Genomic DNA, 23,287 nt, shown 5'->3' with positions numbered 1-23,287 from the left:
ATTGAGGGTCTCTACACAAAAGAATAAATGGACACAAATCAGATGTCAAGAATTCTAACATTCAAAACCCATCCGGAGAACACTTCAACCTCCCTGGTCATTCAATTACAGATCTCAAAGTCGCAATATTCCAACAAAAAAACCCTTCAAAAACAGACTCCAACAAGAAACTGCAGAATTGGAATTAATTTGCAAACTAGACATCATTAAATTAGGCTTGAATAAAGACTGGGAGTGGATTGGTCATTATACAGAGTAAAAACTCTTTCCCCATGCTAATTTTTCCCCTACTGTTACTCACACCTTCTTATCAACTGTTGGAAATGAGCCATCCTGATTATCACTACAAACGTTTTTTTTCCCTCCTGTGATAATAGCCCATCTAATAGCTCACCTTAATTAATTACTCATTACAGGTGGTATGGCAACACCCATTTTTTCATGTTCTGTGTGCGCGCACACACACACACACACACACACCCTTCTTACTGTATTTTCCACTGCATGCATCCGATGAAGTGGGTTTTAGCCCACAAAAGCTTATGCTCAAATAAATTTGTTAGTCTAAGGTGCCACAAGGACTTCTAGCTATTATGACATCCCAGTGTGGAGATGCAGAAACAATGACATCATAACTAAATTATTTAGAAGCTTATGTGTGATCCCAGAAATTACAGACCAGTAAGTCCAACAATTGTAAAGAATAAAATTGTCAGACACATAAAAGAACATAACTTGTTAGGCAAAAGTCAATATGGTTTCTGTAAAGGGAAATCATGTATATATTAGAGTTCTTTGAAGGGGTCAAACAAACATGTGGACAAGAGGGAAATCGAGAGGACATAGTATACTTGGATTTCCAGAAAGCTTTTGACAAGGTCCCTCACGAAAGGCTCTTACATAAATTAAGTTGTCATGGGATAAGAGGGAAGGTCCTTTCATGGACTGAGAACTGGTTAAAAGACAAGGCACAAAGGTAGGACTAAATGGTAAATTTTCAGAATGGAGAGGGGTAACTAGTGGTGTTCCCCAAGGGTCAGTCCTAGGACCAATCCTATTCAACTTATTCATAAATGATCTGGAGAAAGGGGTAAACAGTGAGGTGGCAAAGTTTGCACATGATACTAAACTGCTCAAGATAGTTAAGACCAAAGCAGACTGTGAAGAACTTCAAAAAGACCTCACAAAACTAAGTGATTGGGCAACAAAATGGCAAACGAAATTTAATGTGGATAAATGTAAAGTAACACACATTGGGAAAAATAACCCCAACTCTACATACAATATGATGGGCGCTAATTTAGCTACAACTAATCAGGAAAGATCTTGGAGTCATCATGGATAGTTCTCTGAAGACGTCCATGCAGTGTGCAGCGGCAGTCAAAAAAGCAAACAGGATCTTAGGAGTCATTAAAAAGGGACAGAGATTAAGGCGGAGAATATCTTATTGCCCTTATATAAATCCATGGTATTCCCATCTCTTGAATACTGCATACAGATGTGGTCTCCTCATCTCAAAAAAAGATATACTGGCATAAGAAAAAGTTCAGAAGAGGGCAACTAAAATGATTAGGGGTTTGGAACAGGTCCCATATGAGAAGAGATTAAAGAGGCTACGACTTTTCAGCTTGGAAAAGAGGAAACTAAGGGGGGAATATGATAGATGTATCTATAATCATGAGTGATGTGGAGAAAGTGAATAAGGAAAAATATTATTTACTTGTTCCCATAATATAAGAACTAGGGGCCACCGAATGAAGTTAATGGACAGCAGGTTTAAAACAAATAAAAGGAAGTTCTTCTTCAAATAGCGCACAGTCAACCTGTGGAACTCCTTGCCTGAGGAGGTTGTGAAGGCTAGGACGAAGTGGGTATTCACCCACGAAAGCTCATGCTCCAAAACGTCTGTTAGTCTATAAGGTGCCACAGGACTCTTTGCTGCTTTTAAAGGCTAGGACTGTAACTGGGTTTAAAAGAGAACTAGATATGGAGGTTAAGTCCATTAATGGCTGTTAGCCAGGATGGGTAAAGGGATGGTGTCCCTAGCCTCTGTTTGTCAGAGGGTGGAGATGGATGGCAGGAGAGAGATCACTCCCTCTGGGGCACCTGGCATTGGCCACTGTCGGTAGAAAGGATACTGGACTGGATGGACCTTTGGTCTGACCCAGTATGGCTGTTCGTATGTGTATATTGGACAGAGTGCCTCCTCACACAGGCAGAAGACAGAAAGACATAACAAGGACTTGGAAAATTTACGGTACATCTCTAGCCTGAGGAATAAGCCAGGGGAAAAGAAGTTGCTTGTGCTGATCACCCTCTCCCCAACCGCAAAAAGTCATAGCAGTGCAGCTGAAGAGGCTATATGCTGTTTATTCTGTACTATATTCAATTCTTTTTAAACAAATGTTTAAAAAAAAATGCAACTGACTACTAAGGATTGTCAGATAACTATTTCAGTGTAGGAAAGGCTCACGGACAATAGACAGGAGAAACAGACTACAAACATTGCACTCTCAATGCACAGTAACCACAACTGAAACAGATTTTTCTAAACGTATAGTAATCGTAGGTGTTACTTTGCAACAACTGATGAAAAACCTCAGACTTTTTTTTAAAAACTGGGTGGTGTCCCTTAAATAGGGATCCCAGTACAAGAGAAGTGTTGCAAATTAATCAATAATTCATGCCATGTTACTGCACACACCTAATTCTGAGCTCTAATTTCCCCAGCTGCAAAACCTGTATGTATGCATGCATACATGCAGGAATCTCTCCATTTCCTCCAGGGATAGCGAGCAGGTTGTGTCACTGCTCAGCACACCTACCAGGTGACACAAAGTGGGTTACAACAGCAGTTAAAGATGCTACATGATGGAGGCGAAGTGACATTACAAATGTTACAAAGAAGAGACTGTAGGGAAATAAAGTGTGAAGATTTTCATAGGCGAAAGCGTAGGGAAAATCCCAGTCTCTTCCCACCTTGTCTAGTGTGACTGGTAATTCCTGCTTAAGGAAGGGGGGAGGAGGGGAAGGAGGAGGAAGAGCATTTGAATGATTTAAAGAATTTATGGGCCATCTTAATTATCACTTCAAAAAGTTTTTTTTTCCTCCTGCTAACGATAGCTCATCTCAATTGATTAGACTCTGCCTGTTGGTATGCATACTTCCACCTTTTCATGTTCTCTGTATGTATAAATATCCCCTGTCTGTGTGTTCCATTCTATGCATCCGAAGAAGTGAGCTGTAGCTCACGAAAGCTCATGCTTAAATAAATGTGTTAGTCTTTAGGGTGCCACAAGTACTCCTGTTTTTTTTGCGGATACAGACTAACACGGCTGCTACTCTGAAACCTTAAAGAACACTGTGCTTAACCTGCGCAAGAACTAAGAGGTGGTTTCAAGAGTCTTGTTTCATTATGATGTATAAAAGACAGCCTGAAATGTTGTGGGTTTTCCCCATTAAAATTCATGTTTTACCTACTCTGATTTCCTGAAAGCTTATGGATAATATCACAGGCTTATGATGCCCCGAAAACCAACCAAATACACCCAGTCAATTAAGAGAAGTGATTTTTACACAGACCATTTAAAAGGTGAGGGAGGTGGGGTTGCACTACAGTATTTAATTCCTATGATTAACAAATACTTAGGAATGGCAGTGCCCCCACGCCATATCTCTGGGGCCTCCAACTGAGAGCTTCAGCAAAAAACATACTAATTTTTAGGAGTAAAATGTGGGGGTGGGTGGAAAACATACAGACACACACACAAACTTTCAAACTTTCTATAAATCAAAATGAAGCCAAAGAAGTGGCACAAATCTGCTCTTCCTTCCTCCCCCCTCCCATTTCAGGTCACCTTCCAAATTGGCTTGAAAGTCAATATGAGTAAGCTGGGAAAGGGGTCACAGTTCACTGTTTCTCCCGCTATCTATCTGCATACTGTTTCAGGCAAGGTTGGGCAGTGATTACACCAATTCATTTAATGAAGGCTTTTCTTGCAACAGAAAAGCTGTAACATAGGGTTTTTTTTTAATGCCATTCAGGAATGGTTTAACAAGCTACAAGAATGAGAAAATCTACTGTGGGGTTGATGATTTCCTCCCCACCCCCACCCATCTATGCTCAGAATAGAGGCAAGTCTGTACACCTGCCATACTGATCCTCACGAGATTGTTTTGCATGTTTTGCAGTTTGCTTACATCTCCACCACTGGGCCCTGTGTGCACAACACACTAACCTAGTAATATAAGCTGCCCAATTTCAAAACCATTGTCTCATGACCTGTTTGTAACTTGCAGTATAGGCAGAACCTTACCCAGGGCTCCTGCATGACAGCTTGGTTAGGGATTTTAGCACATCTTCATTACAAATGTAGTTGTGTAACAGAGGGCCTTGACTCTCCTTTTTTAGTAGGATGGGCTGCTCAATATATTCTCTTTATTCTTTCACCACTGCCAGACTCTGCACATCTATTCACCCTGCAGTAGAATCTCCTTTCTAATTAATGAAATGTCAGGGTCTACTAGGTAAAGCAATTTCCACTAGAGGAGGGCTTCTTGGTCAGGGGTCCTTAATATAAAATGCATTAAACACCACAAATAAAGATGGAGCTATTCTGGTGACAGTGCAGTACAATTCTATTTTGAATGTATGAGGTTGGGAAGAGATTCAAAAGTGAGGAAATTAAAACCCTTAGTCTCAGCATGAAAGCTACTTAAACAAACCATAAGCATTACAGAAGGTGTGCATACCATTTAACAAGGAAAAGAAGCAGGAAGGCAAGGGGGCAGGGGGAAACATTATGGTTAAATGGCAACATCCAAGGGGTTATTCATGACAAATGAGTATGCCTCAGAAAATGGAAATCCAAACCCAGTGGAGCAAATAGAAAGGAGCATAATTAAACCACGGCTGGTGAAATGGAAGTGTGGGAGACCAAAAAGTTAAAGATATAAAAACACTAGCATGAAATTCTTTAAGTGTTCAAAGATTAGAGAATTAACAGTTGCACTGGATCACAAAGGGGCAGTTAAGGAGAACAACAGTATTGCTGAGAAAGCGTGTGGGTTTTTTAAAATTAAGCTTTACCACACAGGACACTGGGAAAATGCTTTCCTGAAAATAGTAGGCCCAAGGTAGGTTAGATGAGGTACTGTTAGACATCAATGTGTTAAAATAAATTGATTAACTAGTAATAAGTCACCAGATCCACAGGATCTACATCCAAGAGTTATGAGGGAACTAAAAAAAATGAAGCGACTGAGCTGAGAAAAATATGCACTCTCTCCTTAAAAATCAGGTACTTCAGAAGGATTGGAGAGAACATGTTGTTCCTATGTTTGCAAATGTACAAAAAGTAATCCAGAGAAGTAAGCCAGTGAGCCCTTCTTCTGTGAATCGGCTAATTCTACTTTTAGTTATTTCATAGAACATTTAGAACATAAGACAGGAACAAATTGAAACCACTTTGGTAAAGGAAAATCATGGCCCTCTAACATATTAGATTTCAAGTACGTCAAGTGTCTTAAAAAACAAACAAACAAAAAAAAACCCCACCATTATTTGATGGGATTTATTTGGACTTTCCAAAAAGTCTGACAGAGTCCCTAACAAAAGGCTATAGAAGGAATCTAAATCATGGAGCAAGAAGTAAAATGTCACCATAGATTAGATAAAGAGACAAGACAAAGTAGTTAACTTGGCAAAAAATGTTAACAGCAGGGTTAATGTTTTTGCCACATGCTTCTGTTTTAGACCAGTGTTGGTTAACATTTATTAATGACCTGGAAAAGGGGACAAGCAGTGAGATGGCAAAGTTTGCTGGTGACAAAATTTAGATTAGACAAGGCTACTGTGACGAACTTCAAAGGTTCCTAACCAAACTAGGTAAACGGGCAGCATAATACAGATTAAAGTCAATGTTTACAAAAGCAAGGTTGGAAGGAATAATTTTAATGACCAGTTTCTAAATTAGCTGTGGCTGCTCATGGAAAAGAGATCTAGGCATCATTGTGGAATTGCTCAATGAAAAATGTCTAATCAAATGCAGCAGCATTCAAAAACCAAATGCTAAGAAAAAAAACTAAAAGTATTATCTGTTTTATCAACGGCATAGCCTCACCTGGAGTACTGTGTTCAGTTCTGTTTTCTCTCTCTCACACACAATATTTTATAGACAGATATAGCTATAGACAGAGACCTAATAATTTAATAATATTTTACTGTCTGTCTCTGACCATTTTTAATATGGTCAGAATTAGATAAGAAAAGTTATTACAAGTATGGAAAGACTTCCATATGAAGAGAGACTAAAAAGATTGGTACCATTTAGTTTGGTGAGGGAACATGGGGTATACAAAACAATGGTATGGACAAGGTAAAGTCAATCACTCCTATTTACCTATTCTCAAAATGCAAAGACACAGGGAGATTGAATGAAAATGAAAAGTCAAATCAAGTCTGATATTTAAAAAAAAAAAAAAAAAAAAAGACTTTTAGTTGTCTTCTCTGGGGTTTCTTGCACATTCTTCTGAAGCATCAGGTACTAGCCACACTCACAAATAAGATACGAGGTTAGAGGGACTTGATCCAGTACACCAATTTCTGTATTTCTACCTATGGAATCACCAACACCATTTCCTAAATGTTCCTTTGAGACCTCATATCCAAGTGCTCTCTGAATCTCAGCCCAACCCTGCTCAGCTTGTGAAATGTGAAGAGAACGCAACCCGAGAGCAACCGCAAGACATTTTAAAAAAAAAAAGTTTAAATAAACTAATAGTAAACAGTTTCTAGTAACATGCTATCCCTAGATCTATTTAAACTATGGTTTTATATAGCACTCATTCAAAAATATTCCAAAATGCTTTATATATGGTAAGCAAAGAGCAGAAAAGCCAGTAATTTTAACTAAGGCAGTGAAACTGAAATTCATCCTCACATGAAGACTATTTGTAATATCTCTTGGGAGACCAAGAGATTTAAAATGGATTATAGAAGTCTTCAGACTTTAAAGCAGCCAGTTCAATCCAGTCCTGATGTGTAGTGACCAGTAACAGTTGTCATTTTACTTTAGATGGACTATGTGAAATGAATTTGTTGTTTCAGTCTCATTTCTAGCAGACATGTCCAATCACAAAGCCACAACTGCAACTATTGGCTGTCTCAGCAGAGAGGCAAGCACTGAATAGGTATGGAGAGGGGAAAGCTTTCATGCCTTGATGGTCCCTCCAGGACAGACTAGACACAAAGCAGGACAGACTGTCAGCTGGTGCACTGAAGTTAACACAGTCATGTTAATTTACCTCAGTTGAAGATCTTGCCCATTGATCTTTGGTCAGCAATAGAAGAGCAGGCTGGTTGGAGGTCAGAACAGAGAGGGGGAGAGAATGGTTTGAGGAATTTTATTTTAACATCTAGAGAAGTTTTATACCTTTGATATTTTGCTTATAAGGCATCGATCAATATTTTTCTGTTTTGTGTGTTGAGATTGAAGCTTTTTGGAGCAGTGACCATTTCTTCCTATGTGTTTGTACATCACTCAGTGTGAACCCTAATAGAATACTCGATTATTTAAATAAAAAAAAATTAATAAATAATGGCGGGTGGTCTGCTGAAGCTAACACAAGCACCACTGTGCCTGCTGTAACTAAAGGGCATCAGTCTCCTGGATTGGACATACACCTCTACCTCGATATAGTGCTTATATCGAACTTGCTTTGATCCACCGGAGTGCGCAGCCCTCCCCCACCGGAGCACTGCTTTACTGCCTTATATCTGAATTCGGGTTATATCGGGTCGCATTATATCAAGGTAAAGGTGTATTTTAGAAGCACTCCAGATCACTAGTCACATATACTGTATCACTTAAACTTTAAGTCATGTTAAAGGCAAAATTTCTCTTCCATCTGAACTAACCACATACTTATGTTCTGTACAGATGTAAACATCCAAGGATAAATGGGGACGGAGGGGAAAGAAGTAAATCATGCATTCATCAGGGAATCAATTAGTGAAGACTAATAGATGCACCGTAGAGGGGGAATTTATATATGATACTTCTTTACAGGTGCCTGAGAGCAAGCAAGTTATTTGTGGCCTACTGTCCTTGGGTCTTAAATAAATAGAGGCCTCTCCAGATGAAGAGGTAGGCTGTTTTTATGGTGTAGCATTTAAAATGCAATTAATCTGTTGGTTGCCTTTCTAAGCTTTGCTGTTTAAAATCCATAACACAAGGCCAGGAAAAATATAACCTTCCCCAAAAGCAATCTCATATCCCAATTCCACACGCAGGATTTTGAGTGTGCCTAGGGTGACCAGACGTAACGATATTTGTTTGTCCCACGTCCCGACCAAACATCGGTTGGGACGCAAATTATCCCGATATTTTGCCCTCCGGCGCACAGGCGGAGGGGGCTCATGCCCTCCCGCCCCTGCTTCCCCCATTGGATCCCTCCTCAAATCCCTGCCCTGGCCCCCCCACTCCCTCCCTCACTGCCCTATTGGATCCCTCCCCAAATCCCCGCCCTGGCCCCGCCTCTTCCCCAAGCATGCTGCATTCCCCCTCCTCACCCCTCCCTCCCAGGTTTGCGCTAATCAGCTGTATGGCAGCACAAGCGCTGGAGGGAGGGGAGAGAAGCAGGGCGCAGCAGCCAGCTCAGGGGAGGTGGAGGCAGAGCGAAGGCGAGCTGGTGGGGGGGGCGGGGGGTGTGGAGCTGCCGCTAAGTGCTCAGCCCCCACCAATTTTTCCTATGCTCTGGCAGCTCTTGGTTGGGGTTTTTTTTGCGCTTTTGTTTTTGTTTTTTCCTCCGCCGGCGGCTCTTGGGGTTTTTTTGTTGTTGCTGTTGCTCTGCCGCGTCCCAATATTTCACATCTCTCATCTGGTCACCCTAAGTGTGCCTATTATATTATGATGATTTAAATTGAACTAGGATTACAAACTTACAAAAAAAGTATGCTCTTAAAAGTAACTCCCACTCAAAGCAAGCTAGTATTAAAGTTTTCTTACATTCTCTAGTTGGACCTGTAGTATTTGCAATACTGAGCCTATCAGAAATTGTATCTTCCTATACTTTCTAAAATATTGTTGGACTACATCTACTGATTACCATATATGAATTGCAAAAAGCCTATGTTAAAATACTGTACCAAAGTTGGGCTTTGGTTGTTGTTGCTGGGCTTTTTTTTTTTTTTGGTTGGGTGTGTGTGTGGGGGGGGGGAATACAACCTTACTCGATACCTTCTAGCACAATGTTACTAATCACAATGAAAATACCTAGTCACCAACCTAGAACCACACTCTCTGTAGTTTAAAAGAACAAAGCCCAAATTGTATTACAACACTCAAACATTCCATTTTAATAGCTTTTCCACCCCCCCAAAGTGCACCACCTCTCCTTTCCCCACCAGGTTTCACTCTACTTTTCCTCTTTTCTTTCCCATACTAGATCATAGTGCATCTTTTCCTGCACTGTCTCCACTGTCTGTATCTCCTTTTGTCTTCTTCCTTCTGTCTCCTTATATCATGCCTTCTCTTCCTGTAAATTGTGTTCCCTACTTGTTCTCTCCCCCCGCCCCCCTTATTTCATCCCCATTATCCTAAACAGCAGCAGCAAAGTCAAACTGGCCTTATTTTCATCAATTTCACCGCTGCCCACCTGGCTGTGGACAGCCACAGAGGAAACTGGCAAGACTGAGCCATTTCCACCCACTGAAGCTTGGAACACTCTAAGCAGCAGCAGAGGCATTGAAGCTCAGTCTCCAGACATGGGAAGATGGTACGATACATCAAGGTATATTTGGTTTATGTTGGCAAAGTTATCTATACAACCATAACAGCTAGAAGTTTTTTTTGGAGGGTGGGAGGGGGAATGGAGGTAAAAGAATATGGTAGCAGTTCTGTTTATGTTTTTGATTTGTTGGGAGGGCGGATGTTTTGTTTTTAATTACTATAGCTTACATTCTGCAAAAGCTGATGGTATTTGATGGAGGGGGTACTTTTTAAAAATCCTACTTTCCACAGGTAAGTAGAATTTTCAAGTCCAACTGTAACATATGACAGCCTACTTCTGACAGCAATAAGAGACATTTCAAGAAGAAATAACTTATTTTCCCCCATATTAATATAAGAGTGTTTTAGGAGGGATAGAACAGAAAAGTAGCAAATATTTCACTAAAAATAATGGCTGGCGCTCCTGAAAAGAGAGGTTACCAGATAGGACAAACAACACAGAACAAATCCACCAGTGCAAGAGATTTCTGACATAACTGTTCCAAAAATCTCTGTGTCCTATCCCCCTAAGCATTGTTTATTTTCAGATACATCTCAAAACAAACATTTTCTCCCACTTCAAAGATACACCAATTCAGCAAAGAACCTATTATACCCAAGACCCACTGACTTCAATAGGACTTGAGCACTTTGTTTAGTTAATCACAAGCTTATGTGTTTTGCTGAATCAGGGCCAGAGACAGCACTTGTCCATATTAAGGACAGACTTTTGCTAAGGAATTTTTAAAACCCCTCACCCAGACCCCCACAAAAATTGCTTATTTTAATTAAAGTATTTCAGTAACCTAAGCCTTTAAAGATTTCACCCTGGTTTAAAATGCCCTAAAGGCCATTTTTCTGGCAAAGCAGATGGAGTTCTGTAAGAAAACTTGGTACTCTTTAAAATTCCTAAAACAAACATTGTGTCTCTTTAAACTAGTGTTTGCTAACAAAATGTCACTATACTCAGCTATTTTTAGGTGCTGCTAAGTGATGGCCTCATAAGTGCCTACAACCCCAAACAATACAACCCAGAGGTTTCTTATTAGAACAAGGGTTGTAGGCTAGCTCTCAATTGTTGGGTCAAGTGATAAGATTTCACCACCATCACCCCCTATATCCTTTCCTACTCTACAACATGTTAATTATAGACTGAACATGAGACCTAAAAGCCAAAGGATCAAGAAATATCCTGCCTATTTTGTGCATAATCTTGAATATTTGTGCCACAGCTGGATTAGAAAGAGGTTAGTCATTCAATAAATTTCAGAGAGAAAAAAATTCTCAAAATACTACATCCTCACCTCACCCCCTCAAGGTTTGAGTTAAAGGAAAGATGTTCTCATTCAGCAATGAAGACATTTCATACCCACCTAAAATCAGATGTTGCCATACAGACTGTTTGGACAAAAATAGCTACATATGCTTGCTTACTACATAATTAAATACAGCACACAAAGGACTTGCCATTAACTTTTTTGTCCCTTAACAGTCAGAGGTCATTAATAACTCATAACACTATTAGAGACAAAGAAAGTACCTAAGCCTCCCCATTGCTTTTCTATAGGTTTCATCTCAACAAAAGCAGCTTGTAGAATATTACTGTGCATTTCCTCATACCAGAATAGGTCACACCTGCACTGTGTTGTCAAATCACACCACATTGGTTCACAGGGTAAAAGATTTAAGGGCTACTCAAGTTTGTCCAAAAAAGGCAAAAAAAGCCGCTGGGTTATGTTGTTTAGGCCCAAAACGTGTGTCTCGCTTAATCAGTACAATGTCACCCTCCCACACCAAAGGGAGTAATGTGTGTTAACTTTTTCAAAGTGCCTGCTACTCTACAGTATGAATAGCTGATTTTCCATTTGTCTTCTGCTATTCTGGATTTGATCTTTGGACTGTTATATGGAACTCACAATAGGTTAAGCCTCTGTGCTAAGACTGGACATCTATATTTTCTCTTAAGTGTTTTTCTCCCTTGCTCAGCAGTCAGGACATCTTTATGAGTTACATGAGAAGGGAATAGTTTTGTTTTGTTTTTTTAAACAGAGTTCATGTTATACTATTTGCTCTATAAATTTTATTTGCAAGATACCTCTAATTTTCTCCAATTTTAGTGCAACTCTTCCAATGAGGGCAATTAATGTACTGATGATTAACATCCTACCACTACCAAAGGAGGATTTTGGAGGTAGGGGGCACAAGTCAGATCTAACTCTTTCCTCCAAACTATTTTGGTAATCAGACAAATGGCTGAAAGCCTTCAAAAACAGATTCCCCCGGATCATTACAAAATCCAGAACAGACAGTGAACATGGTGCTCTTCTCTTCAAAAATATTCAGGAAGGCATCATATGTTTTTTAACTCTGTCGTCATCACAAGGGAAGGTGATTGTTCTGAGGCAAAATTTTAAAGTTCTGGCTCTTAAGAAAAAATGACAAGGCAGCACAATGACTAAGCAGGTTTAACTATATAATTGACAGTATGTGGCTGACACAATGAGGTGAGGTGATATTTCTTGGAAGTGAAAGGAAGCATAACTAGGTGTTCCTTAACCACCCCTTCTGGTCTGGCTCCTCTTTAAATAAGAAAGCACACATTGAGCCTAGAAGAACAAAATCCAACACGAATGGAAGCTATTGGATCGACAGCTCTACAGGAAGTTAGGCAGGTTCTTAAATGTCAATTGAGATGATTAAATTTAGCTGTTCTTTACATTTTGGCCCCAATGTGCTTTGTAATTTTAAAATATTTTTAACAAGAGTACAGACGCCCCCCCCAACTTACGCAATCATCCCATTCTGGAAAGCCTTGCATAACTCGAATTTTGCATAAGTCGGAAATGTATATCCATATGTTATGCAAAAATTTCCGCAACTCGAAAATCCTATTTCTGGCTTATGGAACTTTTTCCGTAAGTGCGAATTTGCATAAGTCAGGTCTTGCGTAACCCGGGGAGCATCTGTAATAGGATAATACAAGGATACTGTTTTGCTGGCCATGCTCTTTTGCTCTGGGAAGTATCTATTCCTACTTTACTTGTGTATTGATTGCTGTGTTAGGGTGTAAGCAGGGTAAGGCAGAGACGTGACCCAAACATCAACTTTTAAATCAAGTGTAGCTGCAGCTAGTTTTTCTTTTAGCAATTGGTTGCATTGAATTCAAAGGTGGAAGGAGGATGACTAAGGTATCATTAAGCACATACATCTACTTTTTATAGAATTATTTCTCATTAACTGATGTGTCTTTATAAAATTTGAATTAGAGTGCAATTTAGATTTTATATAGTACCTTTCATATATTCTAAATAGCATTACAGTCATAAACTGGAAATTGGTAGCATGGTTGCTGTTTAGGGAAACACTGAAGTCATAACATGCTCTTAAACAGTTCTCACACACAGCCTCCAGAATTAGAACCCGTTCCAACGGAGAAGAGAACAAGTCAGTCAGAACAGTCGGATTTATCTTAGACTGCTAGAATATATTAGGGGGCTCATCAGCTTTTTACTTACAGATACCCAGAGTCACGCAAGACCTTAACATCTTATCTGAAATGTGGCACTAAACTTGCCCCCAACCCTACCTTTCCCCCATGCATACTACACTGCAGTAGCTTCATTGGCCTGAAACCCAAATCCTGGCATGAGACAGGAGCCTTTCAAACCAGGAGTGAATTATACAGATAGGATGTTGTTTCATATTCCAGTAATTAATAGCGATTTAGCCTTTAACAAGTCATACTATAAAACTAAGAAAAGAGAAGAAAAATGAAGTACAGAATCTAATTTATCAGGAGTAAGGGGCCGGGGGGAAGCTGCCTACAAATTCTCTCCTCTTTTGAGAGCAACATCTATGCTATCCATGCAGAGCCAAAGCCTTCTAATCCAGCAGGCTGAATACATACTAGTCATTCAAACCCAAGAATGTGTGCATAAAAGGAATTTCATTCAATTAGTCTCTGTTGTCCTCTTCATTTTATGCTCTCTGCAAAAGTTCTCAGTCACATGTTGCTACCATTTAGCACTCAGGTCAATCGTTTTGCCTCCCATCACCACTAAATACTATCAAACACTGAAGACAAATATGCAAGGGCATTTAAATGAAAGACCGTATGTGCAGAAACCCATTAATCTATAATTTAGTCACTAAACAGCCCCATTTCACTCACAGAGCAAAATTAAGTACAGCACAATGAAACTAATTATCAATAGCTTGATTTCAACATTAAGAGACCTTGTCCAGTAGTTTAGGGCTGAAATTTGACCTAACTTAAAATAGTTAGTTTTATGGAGAATGTCTATTTCATATTCTATTTTTTGTAGGTTATCATTCAATATTTTAAATGAGATAAGAAAAATAGGATGTATTTTATATTATTTTATCTAAAAAATTAAAACTATTATGTGAGAAAAGATGGAACACAAACAGATCAATATTTGTTACATGTAAAAAGAAAACAGTCTTGCCTTAAACATGAATTATAAACAAAAGGGTGTGAAAACACATTTGAAAGAGTCTGTGTAGTGGGTTTAGTTGAGTCATCGAGAATGGGTGGTTATAGTTTTGATGATCCTATCTGTTATATAACTATTCTAATATTGTGACTGATGAGAAATGTTTAAAAGTTTGCTGAAGGTGCATGACTCGTTGTGATAAATAAAGGTATAGATTTAACTAAGGATTTCCTCAGCTAAAGCACTCTGTTCACCAATTCATTTGGCATATTTATGGACCATCAATGCTATAGCTAATGATTCAGTTGGTTCACACAGTGCAAGAGAAGAAAAATCAGAAGAACTGCAGTGTGTGGGACTGGGAAGATGGAGGAAAGGTAAAAAGACTAAGAAAGGATCATTCTGCCTACCTCACTGCACCTCAGAAGTTTAAAAAGATACAACCACACAGTGCAGTGTCATAGCAAACCTTCTAGCACCAATGGCAACTTTCTTTTGCTCTCCTCCCTGCTTCTCTAGCCTGCCCAATTATTTCACTTAGTTTCTAAATCGCAGGAGCATTTCATAGGGACACAAAATGGAAAGAAGCCAATCTTCTCAGAGCCAATTCTGAGTAGGTCAGTCTTGGCTCAGTAGCAGACTACAGAGTGCAGCAGGAGACGCAAGGCCTCCCCCCCCTCCCCTTTCCTCCCCTAGATGCCGACTTGCTTCTGGCACTGAAGAAAAATAACGTACTGGTGGCCAACAAGGTCATCACTAGAGATGCCAGCAGCTGCCAGCAAGCCAGATCCCTAAGCAAACTAAGAGATGCTCTGACTAAACTACAGAAATTTAGAAAGGACAGAGCCAAACTTTCCCTTAAAATACATGTTTATTTTTCTTCAGACGTTAAATGAAAGTACTAGAGAGAGCCCGAAAGACCAAAAAACATCTATCCAGAGGTACAGCAACGTCAGCAGTAGTGGGAACATTCCTAGTCCAGCAATGTGCTTCAACTCAGAACCACCTCTAGTAGTGAAGGCAGTTCCGATTCCAGGCCTGTTTCTCCACTCTGTTGCACCAGTTGTAGCCTGGTAACTTTACTGAAATTAATGGAGCTACACTATTATATAACTGATGTAACAGAATAGAGGATTTGGGTCTTCAAGTATCTACTAGAAACATGACAAAGACTCACGCTTCACTCACCTCAGAGAGATAGCAATGACTTCCAATCATTACTGTGCTCAGCTGGGTTGAAACCAGAGCCAGACACAAGAGGCTTTACATCAGAGTGTCAACCAATAGCCACATCTTTTGACCCCACCTTTTATTCATGCAGAACTTACACACATGCCACATGTGTGTTAGGCCAACAATTAACAGTCATGAAAAATGAATTTGCCATTTCCTGATGATCAGTTTACTCAGAAAACCAGGGCATTATTATATTTTTTAATAACCACGCATGCCCAGGCAACACTCAACAAAATAGCCACAACGACTCAAGAAATTTAAAAATAAAAAATAGAGACAGACGCAAGCTAGATTATACCCTTGGAATCGGCACATAAAGGGGCCCCTCTATACACAATCCATGTGGCTCGTGGGACAGAACCCAGGTTTTTTCACTGTGTAGTAGGGGAGGGTATGTGCAAATTCCGACCCCTCAACCCACTGGTCAAACTCCCCCAGTAGAAGAATACAGAGGGAATTCAGATACTCTCCTACATGGAATTTTCTGGTTCCTATATGGGCATTTTCACAAAGGCATCTGATCTGGCCCAATCTCATTGTTGGACAACATGTTTCTCAGTTTATTGTTGTTGTTTTTTTAAAGTAGTCCAAATGAATTATTTGGCGGGGGTGGGGGGGAGAAAGGGAAGAGAGAGAGTTATGTTCGGTATCCCCTCTTAGAAGAGAAAGCTGTTGGTCTGACCTACCTTAAAATCAAAAGGTGCACTGACAGCCTGGGACTTATGACTTAAAGGTGACAAGTTCCCTCTGCCAGGAACCCTCTCCCTCAGAAATGCACTTTTTAGCTTGCCTTACTTCATTTCTCTCTGCTCTGGGGCTAGTTGCTCCCTTGATTATATGATTTTAAAATACAACAATGACTAATAAACCAAGCCACACAGCTTAGTAACCAAGGAAGATAACTCTGAACCAGTACAGCTAGTTTGATTTGGTTCGCCCTAGCAACTCCATGGTCTGTCATGTGATTTGTCCACTTGAGATGGTCAGCATTCAGGGCAATGCCCATGATTTCCTACTTGTTAGTACAGCACCAGGCAATAGTGGAGTGAAAACTGGCCTCCCCAGCCTCAGTTTCCTTGTGAGCACCACTGAACGCTAGTTAGGCAATCACAAAAATGCAGTATGGGGCACATCGCTAATTAACCTCTCTTCTCAAAATGCAGCATGGGGATGCACGGGACTGAGTATAGACAGAGAAATAATTTAACAGAATACCCTAATGGTGCAATGAGCTGTGCCTGGGCAGAATCTGAAGTCCTAGAGCTCATTTCAGGATCAGAACCTAGGAAGGGAAACGATCCATTTCTTTTGCCATTCGGTAGGATTTACATGAAACCTGAGGTGGGGAAAGACAGTTCTCTTCTTCAGCCTGAAGTCAAAGGTACTGGCCAGTCACCACAGCCACAATTTTTTAAGTGCAGGTCAGTATTGTGCCTTATAGCAGTAAACAACAACATTTCACTTGTCCACATCAGGTTTTTGTTTGCTTGGCAACAGGATTTTGCCTCACCTCCAGGTACAGGAGCCTGAAAATTAGCTGGAATTAGTTTATCAGCTGGACAATACATTTGAGACATAATAAGGTTTCCAGAGATCCTAAGGGGACCCTAAATTAGCTCTCCAAAGCCTTAGTGAGCTGAATTATTTAGCTCGGTCTCCGATAGAGAGAAAGAGGAACATATTCTGCTCTTGGTTACACCAGTATAAATCCAGTAACTTTATTTGGCTCCATTCACCCTGCATACCACCAGCTTCTGCTGGAAGAAAATTGAAGCATAGACTTTCTGCCATGAGAGTCCTGTTTGGTGCTGGAGCTTATAATTGCATATGGCAGCTATAACCATAACTCCACCCTTCTACCAAGGTCAAATGCCCCTGCTAGGATAGCCATCCCCACTGGACCAAGAGTGTGCACTTTACACAATCAAAGATGAATCAAGCCCATTTATTTCCATAGTGACTCTGATGCAACTATGGACTGATTTTGTCCCAGTACTTTCATTTAGAAACAGAAAACTAGATCCATCAGAGTCAAAGATATTTATTTTGAGTAAAAAAAACCTGATCTAGATAAGGAATAAAGTACACTGGATTTTTAGAACACTTGAACTGTCTTTTGAGATATTAGCATATTTAATATTAACTCCACCCCAAAAAATCCTGCTGCTGTCACCTAGAACTTACACTTCCTTCTCCATTACTTTTGCTGTATTTAAGAAAACACACACACTATCAGGATACGTGCAAGCACCACTGTAATAAGAAGCTTACTGCATAGAATATATTAAACCTCTTGCAAATTTCTATTTTTGTATGGAATGTCTGCTAACGCCAACAAGCATAACTGGTCATTGTATGAACTCTTTGGGAATAGCATATTCTTTAAAATTTTCTCCAGTTTCCAGAAGCTGAAGCAAAAAAAAAAAAAAAAAAAAGAGAGAGGGGAAGTTCCTCCTCCTTCCTCCCACCCACCACCAAAAAAACCCTATATGCTTTTTAAACATACACACTTCCCTCATATTTCATCTCAGGAATAGGCTTGTGAATGCTCCAATTTCAAGTGAGCCAGCAAGGTGAACACCACACAAAGAAATTAATCCTTAACATTTCTCCACCCTCCCTAAAAATACACTCCTTTAAAATCCAACTCCTCTTGTGCAGTTGTGATTTCATAAGTTGTGTGTCCACCGAATCACATGCTGCCAGGAACAGAAACACATTCTAAAAGCAAGATCACACACACACACAAAATCAGACAGACCCTGAAAACACATCTTTTCAGTGAGAAACAGCTCAAAATGCCTCCAGCAAGTTTAAAGTGTGCATATATATTTATGTTATAATGGATAACATAAATGTTTCGGCAAAAATTAGCCATAGCTGAAACAGTAAAATGTACTAGTGATGCCTCTTTCATCTGGTGGGTGGAGGAAGATGAAGAGAAAGAGGGACAAGCGAATACACATATAATCAATTTGAGCTGCAATAACTGTACAAAAACATGTTAAGAAATCTTAATATCTTAGTGCCCTTCATCTTAGATGTAGTTTACTAGTGTTGAACACTGATAACACCACTGCTGGTCAGGTTATGCAATAGACTTGTCACATACACCTTATTCAGCACATGTTGATGTGTGGAGGTGTTTCCTTCTCCCATGGCTTCTTAAAACATTCAGAAAATGATTCCAGGGAGGGCTTGAAGTAATATAAAACACCAGTCAAGCTCTTTTCAAAATCACTATATTTAAAATGGAATCAAGCTAACGTTTCACAGGTAACTTTTTTTAAGATTCTACCTCAACCCTCCATTTTGTTGGCTTGCTTAGTTAAAATATTTAGTAAAGTTCAAGGCAGTACTTTCACTCATGTTTAAAGTTTTGGATAGTACTGTAAAACGAGATGGTTTTTAAAAAAAACCTTAATTGTTTTAAATAATTCAAAACATTTGAAATCATGAATTCAAATTACTGTTTACTAAATTTGAAGGGGGGTCAGAAGCACTTATTGTTTCTGGAAGCAAAAACAAACAAAGTCAAGAAATTCCCAAAACATCCTCCAAAGGTTGTTTTATTTAATACACTTAATGTAAACAAACTACCTAAGTTTTCGCTTGTTTTTAAAATCATGCTTTTTCCCTCCTCACACAAAAGGAAGCCCTGCTTTCTCTCTCTCTGTCCCTCTCCTTTAAAATCTGGGATTTAAGACAGGTGGCTATGTACTTTTTCCAAAGGTGAATTTAAAAACAAACCAAACCAAACCCCATACAACCACAAAACAGCTTGCAGTGTTTAAGAGAATCAAAAACACACAACAGTTAGGAACTGGTACTTTTTTAAAGCCTAAAAAGTGTCTCGGACTGGCAGCTCATCTGTCCCCCCTTTCTTCCCATATGAGGTGGGGAAAGGGACTGTAGACTAGTGAGGGCCAGAGAAACAAACCTTCCAATAAAAAAGTGGGGGGGGGGAATAAAAGGATTGTGGGGAAGATGAGGAGAGAGCATGGAATAATATCATAACCCCATCACTATTAGCAGCTTCCACCACCTTCCCAGACCCCCCAATTCATTTAGCTGCTATCTCCCTCTGCTCTTAGGGCCTAGACGCTGAAACACACACACCACCACCAGAACATAAGTCAAGAAAACTACAAAGCAGAACACTGGGGAAGAGGAGCAACCCACCCCAGAGATTTTAAAGATTGCTTGCAAAGAGATCACAGATCGTATCTCCAGCCCACCCTAGAGTGGTGTCCCTATCGCACTGGAGGGAAAGAGGTGACTCTTGTGGGGGGCTGCCCCTAGGAACCCGGGGAGAAAACTCCCCCAAACCCTTTTGCCAGCCCCCTCCTTCATCTACTTTCTTTTCAACACTTACTCTCCCCCCTCCCCCGGCGTTTGTTTCCTGAAGAAGGAAAAAAAAGTTACCACCAGCTTCTTCTCTACTGGAGCTGCTGCCAGACCCAATTTTCTCTCCTTCCAGCCGCTGGGAAGCTCCAGGCTGTTCTTCTTCTTTAAAACTTTATTCTGATCTATTTAAAGGGGGGGGGAAGAGAGAGAGAGAGGAAACGTTTGGAGCTTTTCTTCCTCCCCCCCCTCCAGATGGCTTGAGAAAATGAAGGGGGGGAAGAAGGGGGAAAAAAAAGCTGCGAAGGGAAAAAGAAAGTTAAAAAGGCTGAGGTTTCCAAAAGGAACCACACAATTACTAATAAATGGCTAGAACAAACAGACACAAGGAGGAGGAGAGAGAGAGAGTTTTGCTGGTCAGTAAACTTCAAGCTGCTGGGATGAGGTCATTGGTGTAAAAATAAAGAGATGGCGTCATTTGAAACCAATCCCAGTGAATGAACTCAGCCTGGGGGAGGGGGGGGCAGAGGAGCAGGGTAAGGAGACAGCAGCAGCCACCTCTGGCAAAGCAGCCCCTGCTCCTCTCTCTCTCTCCCCCCACAGCAGTAGCTCCAGCCCCCAACTCTGGCTGTGTCTCCCCCCCTCAGCACATGCTTCAAGTGAACCTAATGCTGGTATCACGCCAGCGCTGTCTGGCTTTTTTCTCTCAGCTTGAAAGGGGGCGGGATTCACATTTCTTCCCCTTGGACTCCTGTTTGAATACTTTGTTTCTGAGGCAGCCCCTGGGAGGAGCCTGGAGAGCGGCGATACAATGAGGGAGCTATTCAAATAAGTTGCTGCTGCTCTCCCTCCCTCTTTCCCGCCTCCTCGCCTTGCTCGCTCTCCTTCCTTCGCTTCTCACTCCTGCTCTCTTCCCCAGCCCCTGCCTTCTGCTTTCTTCTCTCCCTTTGCTTCTCCTGCCTCCTACTGCTCTATCACCTTCTCCCTGCCTCTCCTGTCTCCTTTCTCTTCTCTCTCCTGGGCTTTAGCTAGCCCCTTCTCCATCCTCCTCTGTCTCCCTTTCCTGCCTTCTCCCTCACAGGCCCATTTAAACCAACCCTGCCAAGTCTCGGCTGGGCACCATGTCTATGCTAGGGAATTTTACCACCAGCAGCAGCCCCAATTCAACTGTACCCTTAACACAAGCAGGAGCCCTTGTATTATATGCTCACAACACCCCTATAAGGCAGGGGAATGCTATTAAGCCCATCATAGAGATGAGGAATAGAAATACCAAGGGTATACCTACACTTAATATGCTGCTGCCGCAACTGTGGTACTGTCGCACTTCAGTGTAGGCACTACCTACACTGATGGGAGGGGTTCTCCTGTTGGTATGGTGACCAGACAGCAAGTGTGAAAGATCGGGACAGGGAGTGGGGAATAATAGGACCCTATATAAGACAAAGCCCCAAATATCGGGACTGTCCCTATAAAATTGGGGCATCTGGTCACCCTACACTACCTGTTGGTGTAGGTAATCCAGCTCCCTGAGAGGCAGTAGCTCAGCCAATGGAACAATTCCTCTGTTGACCCTAGTGCTGACTACACTGGGGGTAAGGTTGGTATAGCTACATCTCTCCAGGTTGTGAACTTTTCACACCCCGGAGAGACGCAGCTATACTGATGTAAGTTCTTAGTGTAGATCAGCCCTCGGTCATTTGTCCAAGGTCACATATGAAGTCAGTGGTGGAGCAAGGAATTGAGCCCAAACACTCCCAAGTCCTAAACCAGTGCCCTAACCACTGGGCCATGCTCAGGAACCCTAGTCCTGGTCTACACTAGGAAATTAGGATGGTATAACTATATCACTCAGAGGTCTAAAAAATCCACACCCCTGAGCTACGCAGCTAAACTGACCTAGTCCCTGGTGTAGACAGCACTAGACTGACAGGAAAATTCCCCCATTGATCTAGCTACCATCTCTTGGGCAGGTGGATTACCTGTGCCAACAAGAGAATCCTTCCTGTCAGCATAGGCAGCACCTTCACTGAAGTGCTACAGCGGCGCAGCTGTGCTGCTGCAGCATCTTAAGTGTAGGCACGCCCCTAGTGTAGACAAGGTGGTGTAGACATTGGTTCAATGGGACTACTCATAGAGTAAAGTACAACTTATTATGAACAAGGATCAAGCCCTAGAAGGAAGAATTAATTACCTTTTCTGTTCATTCTTCACATTTTTTTAACTAATTGTTTTATTGTGACACAGCTCCCAAAACAAATTCAAAATAACCTCACGGTACACTGCACACTGTGCTAGATAAATGATAACAAATCATAATTGTCCTACCTGGCAATAATCGCTTCAGGTGACTTTTCAAAATGTGTACTTATCAATTTTAAATGATATTACATCAAATTATAAGTAAAACAGAAAAATAGCCACAAGGCTACTGGTTCCTCGGCTTACTTCCCAGTAGAGCACCCTTGCATCTGCGGGGATCCCTTTTGACATCATTGCAAGATCAGGGCCAAGATCTTAGAAATACTCTTCTTTAAAGAAAAATTCCTTATTTAAAACAACAACAACAAAAACCTTGAGGAAAAGAAATTGAAAGTTAAGATGGAACATCTAGATATACTTTTTATATCACACAAAGTAATTATACATCATTCCTCTGCTATAAGAACAGATGCAAAACCTGCAGACTTATCTCCCCTGCTATGATGATCAAAAACCCCACAAGACACCTTTCAAGATCCACGGGTCCTACACATGCCTATTACCACGTGTGGTGTACCTCATCCAGTGCACTAAATGCCCCAATAACAACTATGTGGGTGAAACCAGACAATCACTGTGCGCTCAAGTGAACCCTTACAGAAAAATAATAAAAGACAAAAACACCCTATCACTTGTGGGCGGACACTTTTCACAAAACAATCATTCCATATCTGACCTCTTAGCCCTCGTCCTCAAATGAAACCTGTGCAACAGATTCAAAAGATAAGCCTGGGAACTTAAATTCATAACTCTGCTAGACACCAAAAATCATGGTCTTAATAAAGACACTGGATTTACAGTTTATTACAACAATTTGTAACTCAATAACCCTCCTCTGTCCTACGACAGTAGAGATGTTATCTGGTTGTTTCACCTTTGAATGGTCTCTTGCAACATTGATTAGATTAGATAAATTCATGGAGAGTAGGTCCATCAATGGCTATGAGACAAGATGGTCAGGGACACTACCCCATTCTCTGGTTGTTCCTGAACCTCTGACTGCCAGAAGCTGGGACTGGATGACAAGGGATATACCACCAGGTAATTGCCCTGTTCTCTTTATTCTCTCTGAAGCATCTCACACTGGCCTCTGTTGGAAGACAGGACATTGGGCTAGATGGACGATTGGTCTGACCCAGTATGGCCATTCTTATGTTCTTAAAAATAATCAATACTAGTGCCTGATTTATCTTCTATTATTCTGAAGCACCAGCTTTG

At 40.8% G+C, this 23,287-nt stretch overlaps 1 protein-coding gene across 2 annotated transcripts in view; it reads right to left on the bottom strand.

Annotated features, from left to right (window-relative positions):
- The window catches only part of DUSP16 (dual specificity phosphatase 16), a 96,699-nt gene extending 76,258 nt beyond the window's left edge, over window positions 1-20,441 (bottom strand). For both annotated transcript variants that reach the window (XM_039499505.1, XM_039499497.1), the window contains exon 1: window positions 19,889-20,441. The gene's annotated coding sequence lies outside the window, so the exon portion shown is untranslated. The remainder of the gene's footprint in view (window positions 1-19,888) is intronic.
- Window positions 20,442-23,287: the final 2,846 nt, after the last annotated feature.

This window comes from Mauremys reevesii, linkage group 1 (assembly GCF_016161935.1).
Source record: "Mauremys reevesii isolate NIE-2019 linkage group 1, ASM1616193v1, whole genome shotgun sequence".
NCBI lineage: Eukaryota > Metazoa > Chordata > Testudines > Geoemydidae > Mauremys > Mauremys reevesii.
This window is presented reverse-complemented; position numbering and strand designations above follow the sequence as displayed.